The sequence below is a fragment of the Sceloporus occidentalis genome, unplaced genomic scaffold (assembly GCF_023333645.1).
Source record: "Sceloporus occidentalis isolate IW3139 unplaced genomic scaffold, rSceOcc1.0.p SCAF_7, whole genome shotgun sequence".
NCBI classification, from domain to species: domain Eukaryota; kingdom Metazoa; phylum Chordata; class Lepidosauria; order Squamata; family Phrynosomatidae; genus Sceloporus; species Sceloporus occidentalis.
The window spans coordinates 43,684,637-43,696,268 of NW_028316987.1; the positions used below are offsets into that span (position 1 = coordinate 43,684,637).

Sequence of the window (11,632 nt, forward strand, 5' to 3'; positions counted from 1 at the left end):
ACATGTCAGTGGTATTTCAAAATTAAATGGTCACAAATGCCAAGATAGCTATTGACAATAATTGAGATTGGCCTAGCTGTTATCTAGTCTGATAGGATAGGCTCACATTTTGTTGCAGAATTCATGTAGAATAAAACGTCTAAACATTTTGCAATACTGTCACTTAAAGAGTTGCAGAACATGTCCTCAAGTTTTCACCACCTGCCATATGCACCTTTCTCCTTGTTTGTTTACAGACATGCAATACCTGCGGCTAAAGCTGCCCCCACAAATCCACTGCATTTTGCTCTTGGAAATACCAAACACTTGTAATTTGGAGGGGGGGGGGGAATAAATACATCATTTTGTGGTCAGGATACAATGCAGGGATGCTGGAGCAGGTGCTCAGATGAAAAATAACCCCTCTCTCTGTTGGGAGACACACTGAAAGAAAACTGTAACTTGAAACTCTGCCGTGTGCAAAAATAATCTATGGTTTATTAAGAGAGTAAAATGTCTTATTCATGAAGGTGAAAATATGCATTTACTTGCTTTAGGAAATCAGTTCCCACTGATAGAAGCAGGGATGGTGGGAAAGTAGCAACTCAGTCCACCTGTCTATAGATTTTTGTAACTATTCAATCTGGAAGTGAAATAAAATAAAAATGTTGTATGAAATGGCACTTTCACTGTGACTAAGGAGATTACTACGCAAGGTGCTAGCGATGGAATTGGAGAAGAATTACAATCTACAATTCCTCTCCTTTTTGCACAGCATCATCACTCATCTATTGTTGATCTGTTATACTATTATTATTGTGCCATTTCACATTAATGAGAGACAACTGTCAATAAGCACCAATATTGCTACATTCAAAGGATTGTGCAAGTGTGGATCACTTTAGGGCTATAGTAGTGTTATTGTGAAGTTGCCGTGGTGCAAGTGGATGTGTCATGAACCCTCCTCCCTGCCTCTGTTATATCATTCCAAAATTAAAATGACAGCATAGAATTCAAGAATCCTGAATCATCAGAAATGAGTTGTTCAAACCATCTCATGATTACAGGTCTAATCTTGTCATTGCAAGATTTTGAAAAGTAAATAAATAAAAACACATGTGTCAAGCAGTGGGGAAAAGGGGGGTGGAGGTTGGGTTCATGTGAGTTGTGCGAAAAACAAAGACCAGAAACATTTTGTCACAAAACAAGGATGGTCATGCTATTGAAATGTAATGCGAAAATGTGTATTAACAGCATTATTACTATTGTTATAATCACGTTAAAGAAACTGCACAATTACAGCACAAAACACCCTTGTGTGGTAATCTCCTAAGAATGATCACTGGACATGTGAAAATGGAGATACTGTGCTAGTTGCTGAAAGCTGCTTAGAACTTGTAATCAGTGTTTCATCAAAACATTTATCAAGTACAAACACAGCTGAAGAACAGCTTCTGGAAATGCTTCCAGGTAGATGCAGAAGAAATATAGTATATACTTGTGTATAAATCAAGAATTTTGGTAAAAAAAATTGACCCATAAAACCTCTTCCTAGTTGTGCTCCCACCTGGGGAGAAAACCCAGCTCGTAAGAAGATGCAGGGGGGATGGTCTTTCTCCTGGGGGGGGGGGGGCTGGGCTGGGTTCCTTTGACTTATCCATGGGTCATATAAAAACCCAGAATTTTGGCTATGGTGGGGTGAGAAAAGAAGCATTTTGCCGCTTCTTTTTGGGCCAGCAAAAAGGCAGATTGGGGCCACAGTTGCTGCATCCCCAATCCGGCTCTCTCAGCCAGATTTGCAGTGGTCTGTTCTGCCCCTTAGTCTCAAAGGTACTACAAGATCCCTCATCCTCATATGATTTTCTTTTTTACTTTCTGAAGTATTAACAACTGAGTCAGAATTCGGCAGTCAACTGGATGAGCCTGAGTGACTTACATGCCTTGAGTTTGGTGTGGTTCCTGTTTTCAATGTGGCTCCTGTCATACTTTTAATCAAATGCCATAGAAGTTCAATAGTCAAAAGAACTGGATCCTACAGGCATCTAAAATACCTTAATCAACAGAAATGCCACTAAAGAAAAATAGTACTTGAACCCCTAGATTCAAATATTGGATTTTATTGGGAGGGGGGGTGTCTTATGAAATTAGAAAGAAAGGGGAAAGAATGGAATTCAGACTCTTGTAGAATTCTGAAGTTTAGGCTAGATGTCCAAATGCAAATAAAGAAAGCAAATGGAATTCCATATCTTGAAGATGTGCATACTCTTGGAAACAATATTATTTCCACACGGCCTGAATTAGTCCTTCCAAAAAATACACTAAATGCAAATTGACTTGGTGTGCAAAACAGCATTTACATTAACAAAAATACAGAATACTATCATATTTCATATCAGTGAATAAATTCAGAGCAGACTTTTATAATCATGCATTTAATAGACTGTTCCCTAATTCATAAGAGAAAGATCCTGTGGCATTTTTTCTATTGGCCAACAGGAACACTTTTCTCCTATTTAAGCATACTTAGCGGCTAACCAAACTGCAGTTAAATGCTGGCCTCAGGGCAGAGTGGGGGGCATGGCATCCGCACGCTGCACACCCCAACGCTGGTGTCACGCTGTGTGCCCAACCACACGACGGGGGTGTAATGGTGCTCCTTTGGCGCAGTGTTTCGAAACACTGCACCAAAGGAGCACCAAAAAGCCACTACTGCTACGGCAAGGAGAGCTTTTTGCTGGCGCTAAAAGGAGCAGCATTTTCCCACTTTTTACCACTGGCAAAGCACCGGATCAGGGTCGCAGCATGAGGTTGCTGTAGCCCCAATCCTATGCTGAAAGGAGCAGTGGGAAGCCGCTCCTTTGGGGCCATGTGTTGAGCCCCTTAGTTATCTTTGTAGCATACACTGGTTCAGAGCCAGCATTTGTGTTTTAAAATCTTCTGTCAGTCAATAATCCACAGAAGATAATTTCAAGTAAACTTGATATGTGGCAATTAATTTGGGTGAAAGTTTCAATTAAAATCATACAGTAAAGTGCGCCCTTGGCTTACGCGTATGCTCTAGCCCCATTCATTTGAATGGGGCTTGTACACATGGTGGTGGTGTGGTGGCGCAGCGGCATGCACCCCCCTTCATTTGAATGGGACATGTCACCCCTTGCACCCCATGCGGCTCTCCGTGGGTTTGAGCATATGCTCAAACCCGTGTATGACACGGCCACACTGTATGTACTTCTGGACATATGAAAATTAGATCCTCTAGGGAAAAAATGGGGGAGGTAGAAAATCTCACATCTAGATCCCAAGTTTATAATTCCCTGCTATACAAATGGGAAAATGCAAACCTCTGCTGTGTGAACAATTGTGATAACAAGTTTAGATATTGCAAGGCAAATATCCAGTCACAGCCGCATCCCTTTTAACCAATTAAAATACAAGTAATCGAGCCCTTATTGTCCACACTGAATCAAACCAGAAACCAATTATCTACCATCACAATAATTCTATTAAATTCACTAGTCAACTGACTTCTACTTGAGGGAGGAACAACAGCCAGAAACTCTAGCTATCATGTGTCATCAATTCTTTTGTTAACCAAATTTTGACATCTATATGACCACCTCAAAACAATTGGTACCTATCATATTGCTCAAGTGAACACATTCTCAGAACTCTTACATAAATTTCACAATTTATACTAAAATGCACTGGTAACTGTTGATTTACTAATTAACTCTTCTCCTCCCATCTTTCTTCATAGAATGCTTCTGACTTCTTTCTCAACAGTACATCTGGTTTAACTTTAAAATTTTAAAACCATGCACTGCTTTGCTAACTCTGATGAGCTTGGACACTTCCACAATTTTACAAGATGTCCCACTGACCATTTCTTTACAAGTTATGTCATGTATAGGGTGGCTGACTATAGTCTAATTTTTCAAAAAAGTTGCTCTGTTTACTGGTGGCTACAAAAGAAAGTGCTACAGTGCATCAGAAACATATCAGTTTATTATTATGGCATGCAAATTCACAAAGAACATCCTATTACACCAGATGCATTAACTGAACTACAAAGGCAGTTAATGTATAAGGTACTACAAGTTACAGAACCACAGGCTAAAGCTGGAAATTGCTTTAACAAAGTGAAACTAATGCTAATGGAAATACAAAAAACATGCCCTGAATACTAAAGCACTAATCATATGAACAATGTACAGTCAATTTGCTCCTTGGGAAATATGGGCAGGATATAATTCATACTCAAGCTCCAAGGTGCTAAAATCTTCTAATGAATATCTATGCCACAAATGTGTACAGTAACTATGCTATGAAATTGCTCTGTTTAAATGCAGCAAAGTCAGCTACTGAATAAAAATGACTGAGAGTGTGTCGGGATGACAGCTTCCCCCAGACCAGTTTGGCACAGTAATATTAAATCAGAAAGTGGAAGTGAGATGTAACACATATCGAGCAACATAGACTATCTGTACAACTGGAGGCCATTTTGAACTTTCTTAACACACCAAGCCTACTGGTCACTTCGCAGGTTGGGTTTCCAGGCGTAATGAACCAGTTTCTACATGGTTTCTCTGATTCTCTGATACATGATATCAAGGGTGCAAAATCTGGACACTGCAAAATATCATTTGCTTGAAAAAATTTAAGAAAATACACTTCTACTCTAATGTCTATTGTTCAATACCTATAATAATAATCTTTGTAAAAGTCCAAGCCTGAAAGGAGAGGAGAACAAGTTCCATCTTTCTTCTACCAGCCCAATCACTCACCTTCATGCAATTCCTTCTTCCCCAAGGCCCCCCAGCAAGTTCTTATGACCAAGGCGAAATTGTAGTCTCTTGTAGTTTGACACTCTTCATCTACCATGTATTATCTTAATACAGTCTCTCTCAGGTGTCAAAGCACAAGTGCAAAGCACTAAAGATCACTGCTGCTAAATAATGGCCTATGTAGTGCTAAGATATATGGGTTGATGTACAAGGGCATAAAAGCATGGAGCACAGAATGCTTTTTATGACTTCATCCTGTAATACCAACAGTTTCTGTCATAAAGAGCTCTGAACATTTGAAACAAAGTTGGATTTTTGTTTATTAAGGCATAAATTTGTTTTTTCTTTCTTTCACACAGCTCTCATATAAGCTATGTGTTCAACAAAAGCATTAGAAAACCTATTTATGCTATTTGCTGAAATAAGCATGATAGCTAATCAAAATGTCTACATAAGTTGTTTCAAATAATTTGCTTACGTATTAAAGATCACTGCAATCGTTTGTTAGTGTCCTTTCAGTAGCACTGTACTATGGCAAGACTTTAGCTTCTCCTCTTGTCCAAAAAACATGTTTCAGGCTTATAAAAATCGAGATATTTGCTAGATAGACTTAGAAGATCACTTAACATTTGATCAAGACAAATTAGTTAATTTAAAAACCCTTTGGAACTACCAATTCAGCAAAATGAGGAGATGATACAATATCATATCTCAATTAAGAGCAGGTAGCAAAATGCTTTGGAATGCTAATGTGGGTAATTCAAGTTACAGTGGGACAGATTAGATGGACAATGTCCTTCTACTTATACTTGTACCAGGGACACGGTGGCTCAGAGGTTAAGATGCTGACTCCTGACAACTGTAAATTTGGTAGGTCTGCAGTTCAAGGCCCAAGTGCTGTGGGATGGAGTGAGTTCTTGTCGCTAGTCCCAGCTTCTGCCAGCCAACAAAAGCATGTAAAACATGAGGTCGACTTATAGTCGAGTATATACGGTATACAATTATCACTGTCACCTAAGCATTGAAAGTCTTATTTTTGTAGTTTCAGACCACCTTCAACCAAGGAATTCTTAAGAATTTTTACCTCTTAAAAGTTTGCTAACATCATAACTGGAACTATATTTTAATCAAAATAATTTATCCTGAAAAACACTTCATTAAGCTAAAATAAATAGGTTTTTTTTAAAAAAATCAAAGTGAATTAGTGTGTCAAAATATGAGTTAAGTTGGAAAAATATAAGGAAGACATTAATTTGTATGTCTAAAAATAAGTCCGTTCTTTAGCTAAGTCTTAAAATGTTCCCAACTTTTATGGAATGCTAAAACCAGGCAGAGACACAAAGTGTTATAGCATTGCAGAATTATAGCAGCTCGATACCACTTTATCTATCACGGCTCCATCCTACAGAATCCTGGGATTTGTTGTTCAGTGCAGTACTTAAAAAACTTTGCAAAAATCTGTTAGTGTCTATTTCCCTAAATTACAAAACTAGAACCCTCTTAGCAGAAAATTCTAGATACCTCATCAAATCTCAAGATTCCATAGGACAGAGCAATGATAGTTAAAGTGGTATTAAACTGTTGTAATTACGTAATGTGGATACAACCTAATGAGTATGAAAATGTTGCTGCTCTATTCTATATCAACCAGAGATCTTCAATAGATCCCAAACTATTTTCCCTACCCCTGTTGAGAAACACCCAATAAAAGTAATTCAAAAATAGTGCTTTGTGAAATACAGTAAAGACTAGCCCTATTATTAGACATATTGAGACTGGGAAGGGATTTGCTTCTTCAAATGGCAAAATAACTTATGGTGAAGAGTACAAAACAAATTGATTGGTGGGGAGGAGAGGCTCCATTTGCTGCTCGACTTTGGACAACACAACTTGGACCAGTTTTGTCCATAGATCACAGTGGGTAAACTCCTGAAATTCTGTAAGATTAGTGTTACTGATAAATTAGCAATTTAGGAATCAAAAACTGAGTATCTCTTTGGAATTTCAAACATAAGATGATGTGCTTCCATGAAAAACACTACTTACCACTACAAACCTACTCTAATAACTAAAGCATTACAATAACATCAAACACAATCAATTTGAGAACTAGAGAAATACGATGCAACATAACAATTCTTATCAGATCCAGATGTGTTTATTACCAAAACATCTAGCTGTATGAGCAATACAGATTAATTATTCAGAACATGCAGTTTTACCTTATGTTTCTGTAACTACCGTACCTGCAGCAAATATGGCAATATTAAAATCAGACCTGGCCCTCCAAAATGTGAGAGCAACTCCATGGCTTAGCATGAAGGATGGTTTTTGACAATAGTCCATAGTCTGTTACAGTGCTATGCTATAAGGACGTGCCCAGGTTGCAGCTCTTATCCACCTCAAATCTCTTTTTACCACACTGCTTACCTTAAAGTACACATGTGATTCCTTCTTCAGGAAGTGTAGCCTTAACACCACACCCAAATGCAGAATCTGAACAGGATTGCAAGGCAAGCTATGTTACCCAACTTTATCCCCAAAACTACCTTGTGAAATAAGCTGGAGAGAGTGCAGCAATCTCTCCGAAACCTGTCTGCTAAACAAACCTGACGCAGAGTCTTCCCAGGCCAGTACTAACACTGTACACACTGTTGGGAATTAATGTGGGAGTTCATGGACCCTGAAGTTTAAGTTCTGGTGGTACGGTGGGTTCGTGAACCTTTCCTTCACAGATCCCTTGAAAATGTTGAAGGTCTCTAAATGGGCCACTTTTTTATTCTACAAAACAGAACACCTACAGAACTGACACCTTTGTTGTTGTTGTGTGCCTCCATGTCATTTTTGACTTATGGCAACTCTATGGCAAACCTATCATGGGGATTTCTTGGTAGGTTCCTTCAGAGGGGGTTTGCCATCACCATCCTCTGAGACTGAGAGAGTGTTACTTGCCCACATAACATTTTTACTTTGGCAGCTTCAAAACCATCACCAGATTGTGAGAGTAACAGACCCTAAGCCAAGTCACTAAAAAGATGCCCTTTATCTGGCAGAAAAGTAATAGATGCTGTTTCATGAAAATGTCTGGCTGTTAACTTAATAATCCTCCAAAGATCAAAATGGCATCAATTACCATTATTTAAAAAAGAAAAAAATATATAAAGTACAAGACCAATTACAGACAATAGTTTTGCAGCCTTGCCATGGACCACCGGAATAGAATTCATGGAGTCTCAATGATCCATAAATTACAGTTTGAGAATTTCTAATGAGAGAACCAGTGTAGGGTACTGATTTCAGTGCTGGACTAGGACTACAAGACACCAGTGTTCAAATCTCTGTTCAGCCATGAAAACCCACTGGACAAGTCATAGCCTTAGATGAAGATGATGGCAAACATACTGTGAGTAATCTTGCCAAGAATACCCAATGCCAGTGTCACCATAAACTGGAGTCAACCTGAAAGCACAAATGATAATGCAAATGAACTCACAGTAAATGGGTGCCCAAATAGTAACCAGTCATGTCTTGGTCCTCACCAGCTGAAGAAACCTTAAAATGTAAAGTCAAAGGCTTTCATGGTCGGCATCCATAGTTTTCTGTGAGTTCTTCGAGCTGTGTGGCCATGTTCTGGAAGAATTTATTCCTGACATTTCACCTTTAAACTACAAGCTCTGTTCAGTTAGGCTATGTTTTGGAAGGCTTCTTTTCCAAAGGGAAAAATGGAGTACTAAGCAATAACGGAGCCCAGAACATAGAACAGGCTGTACCTCCAAATCGCAGAGGAAAAAGCTGCCCGTTTGGCTGTACTGCGTGGTGACAGCAGCACTTGGCATTTCTGGGGGTATGTGGATAGTAATTGAGAATGGGCCATTTGTGTATTTTCTCATGCTAGGCACACAATGCTGCCAAGATGCTGGAGCATGTCTGCCTCCTAAGCAGCCACATATTAAAGTATACCAACTGCCACCCATGCCATGAATAAGTCCTGCCTTTGGCATGTTAAAGAAAGAGAAGTTGCTGATTCACTCAGGTTTTATCAGTGAAGGTGGACACAACTGATAAGACACTCCGTCCAGTTGTTGTGGTGTGTCTTCAAGTAGTTTCCAACTTGTGGTGAATCTACCATGGGGTTTTCTTCGCACGTTTCTTCAGAGGGGATTTGCCATGGCCATCCTCTGAGGCTGAGAGTGTGTGGCTTGCCCAAAGTCACCCAGTGGATTTATATGACCCAGCCAGAAATGAACCCTGGTCTCCAGAGACATAGTCCAACACTCAATAAAGATATCTTATAAATTATGTGGGTACATTCTGTCCAGTTGTTGTTCTGTGACTTCAAGTCGTTTCTGACTTGTGATGAATCTATCATGAGGTTTTCTTGAAGAGTTTCCTCAGAGAGGGTTTATGATTGCCTTCCCCCAAGAGCATGTGATTTGCCTAAAGTCGCTCAATGGGTTTCCATGGCCAAGCCAGGATTCGAATGCTGGTCTCCAGAGTCATAGGAGTTTATCACTCGGAGGAAATTAGGAGTTTAAACAGTAATTAACCCATGAAAATCGTGCAACTGACATTAAAACAGAATTAAAATGAGATTAACACAAGAGTCACATTATCCTGTGAATAACCAGGGAATAACCTGGCAATAAACAGCAAAAAGCCATTCACAGGGAAATCCTGTGAATGACTGGCTGCTGTTTCTTGCCTGGCTATTTACAGGATAATGGCACTTTAATCACATTTCACCTTGGCGTCGTGTGAAAACCATTAGTGCAATTGTGGGGTTTTCACGGGTTATTCACGGATAATAGCACATTGAACACAACATTGTGTGGATACCATTAGCATAATGGTGGGATTTTCATGGTTTATTCATGGCACAATAGCACTTTGAAGAGTAAGTTGCGTGAAAATCATTAGCACAATTGTGGGATTTTCATGGGTTAATCACCATTTATACTTCCAATTGTCCTCTGTGTGATAAACTCCACAGTCCAAGACTCTAACTCGTTCATTTCAAGCGTCCTACCCAAGTCCCCAAAACACCTGTCTCCAAGGGACCTCGACCCTCCTCTGTCTCCTCACTTGGCTCCACTTTGCTCTCAGGGGAACCAGAGTCCACACAGCCAGCCCCAGCCCCACTCCCTGACTCATTCTTCCTCTTCCCTCCAGCATTTTCTCTGCAGCAGAGGAGCCGCCCTCCTCTGCCAGACTCTCTCCAGGCTGCCTCTGGACCTGGAATGGCCCAGTGTCCTCCTTTTCCAGGACACATCCTACATTCCCTGCCCAAGAAGTATGCCAAAAATGTCCTCCATTCTGAGCAGGACTAAGAAGGGTGACACTTATGTTTCTATGAGGGTTTTTTCTTTTAGTTTTGGTTATGTCCTCCATTTCTCTCAAAGGTCCTCCATTTTGGGGCAAGTAGGAGGACATCTGGTGACCCTGAAGGCCTCCTGGTTCTTTCTTTTCCCCCCAAATTACTGATCCCTCATGTAGAATCATGAGGTCCAAAACCCACTGGAGAAAGCAATCCAGTTTGAGACTGCTTTCAGGCTCAGTGCTGGAACTGTGATAAGGACAGGCTGGGATGCTGTACCACTCCAATACATTTTGATACCCTATATATATATATAGTGCTAGCTTTTTAAAATGTGCCTCATTCTTTTAATAACTACCATCTGTTTTAATATTGTAATAACTGAATTCCTTTTTAATGTACCTTTTTTCTATGTTTGTAATTGTACTGTTTTTTAATGTTGTGAAGCTGCTCTGACTCCCAGTTCTGGGGGAAAGAGGGATACAAATAATAATAATAATAATAAGAAGAAGAAGAAGGGAATCCTGGGAACTGTAGTTTTGTGAGACATTCCCTGTCAAAAAAAAGAGCTCTGGTGCCACAACAAACTACAATTCCCAGGATTCCCTTATTATTATTATTATTATTATTATTACTATTCCCTGATAGCACTGAGCCTGGGTGGTTTTAAAAAGCGATCTTGAACTGGATTATTAGCTGCAGTGTGTTTTGGACCTCACGATTCCTATATTATTATTATTATTATTATTATACAGTATATTATTATGTTATTTATATGATATATTATATACTATATTGTTATATGAGGAATCGTACAGAATGGTGACATTTACAATGATACAGGGTGATATTGACATTCCTGTGAGCCTTTTGTTATTATGGTCTTTTATTATTATTATTATTATTATTATATTAGTATATTTCTAAGAGTGTGTGTGGGGGGGGGGTTTCCTTTATTTTAGTCTTTTGTTTTTTTAATGATTGGCCTGTTTTCTGTGGGAGGAGGAGGAGGAGGAGGAGGAGGTCCTCCATTCTGAGGTGAGGAGGAGGAAGAGGAGGACATCTTTGGTCACCCTGAACCCCCAAAATGAAAAAAGAGTGCGCGGGGCGGGCGCTCAGTCACTCAGAATCCCTTCCACCGACCCACCGACCGACCACCGCCTCCGCGCACGCGCACTGGCGCTCTCTCGCCCTTTTCCAGCCTTACCCAGCCTGGAGGGGAAGCAAAGCGTGCGCGCGCGCCGCTGGTGTTGCTGCTCGCTCTTCCTGCTGCTGCTGCTGCTGCCGCCGGCCTTTGCCTCCCAGGGACGCGACGTTCCATCCGCCCAAGCGCGCGCCAACACGCCCCCTCCCTCTTTTTAAGCGGAGGGGGAGGAGGAGGAGGAGGGGGAGGTTAAAGCTCCTCTCTTCCCTTACTCCGCGGCTCCTTTCTCCCCTCCATTCGGGCTCTTAGTGAGAAGCAACCGGGAAGTGAGCCTCTAGTTTTGGTTTCCCTCCTCCTCCTCCTCCTCCCCCCTCCCCTCGGAGGGAGGTCTCTCACTGCGGCGGCGGCGGC

General features: G+C 40.5%; 1 protein-coding gene across 2 annotated transcripts in view; it reads right to left on the reverse strand.

The window, feature by feature from the left end:
• The window catches only part of ZDHHC3 (zDHHC palmitoyltransferase 3), a 38,447-nt gene extending 26,834 nt beyond the window's left edge, over window positions 1-11,613 (reverse strand). Inside the window, exon 1 of one of the 2 annotated variants that reach the window (XM_089532765.1) lies at window positions 11,285-11,613. The gene's annotated coding sequence lies outside the window, so the exon portion shown is untranslated. The remainder of the gene's footprint in view (window positions 1-11,284) is intronic. The other variant, XM_089532766.1, reaches the window with a different exon arrangement.
• Between the last annotated feature and the right edge of the window lie 19 nt (window positions 11,614-11,632).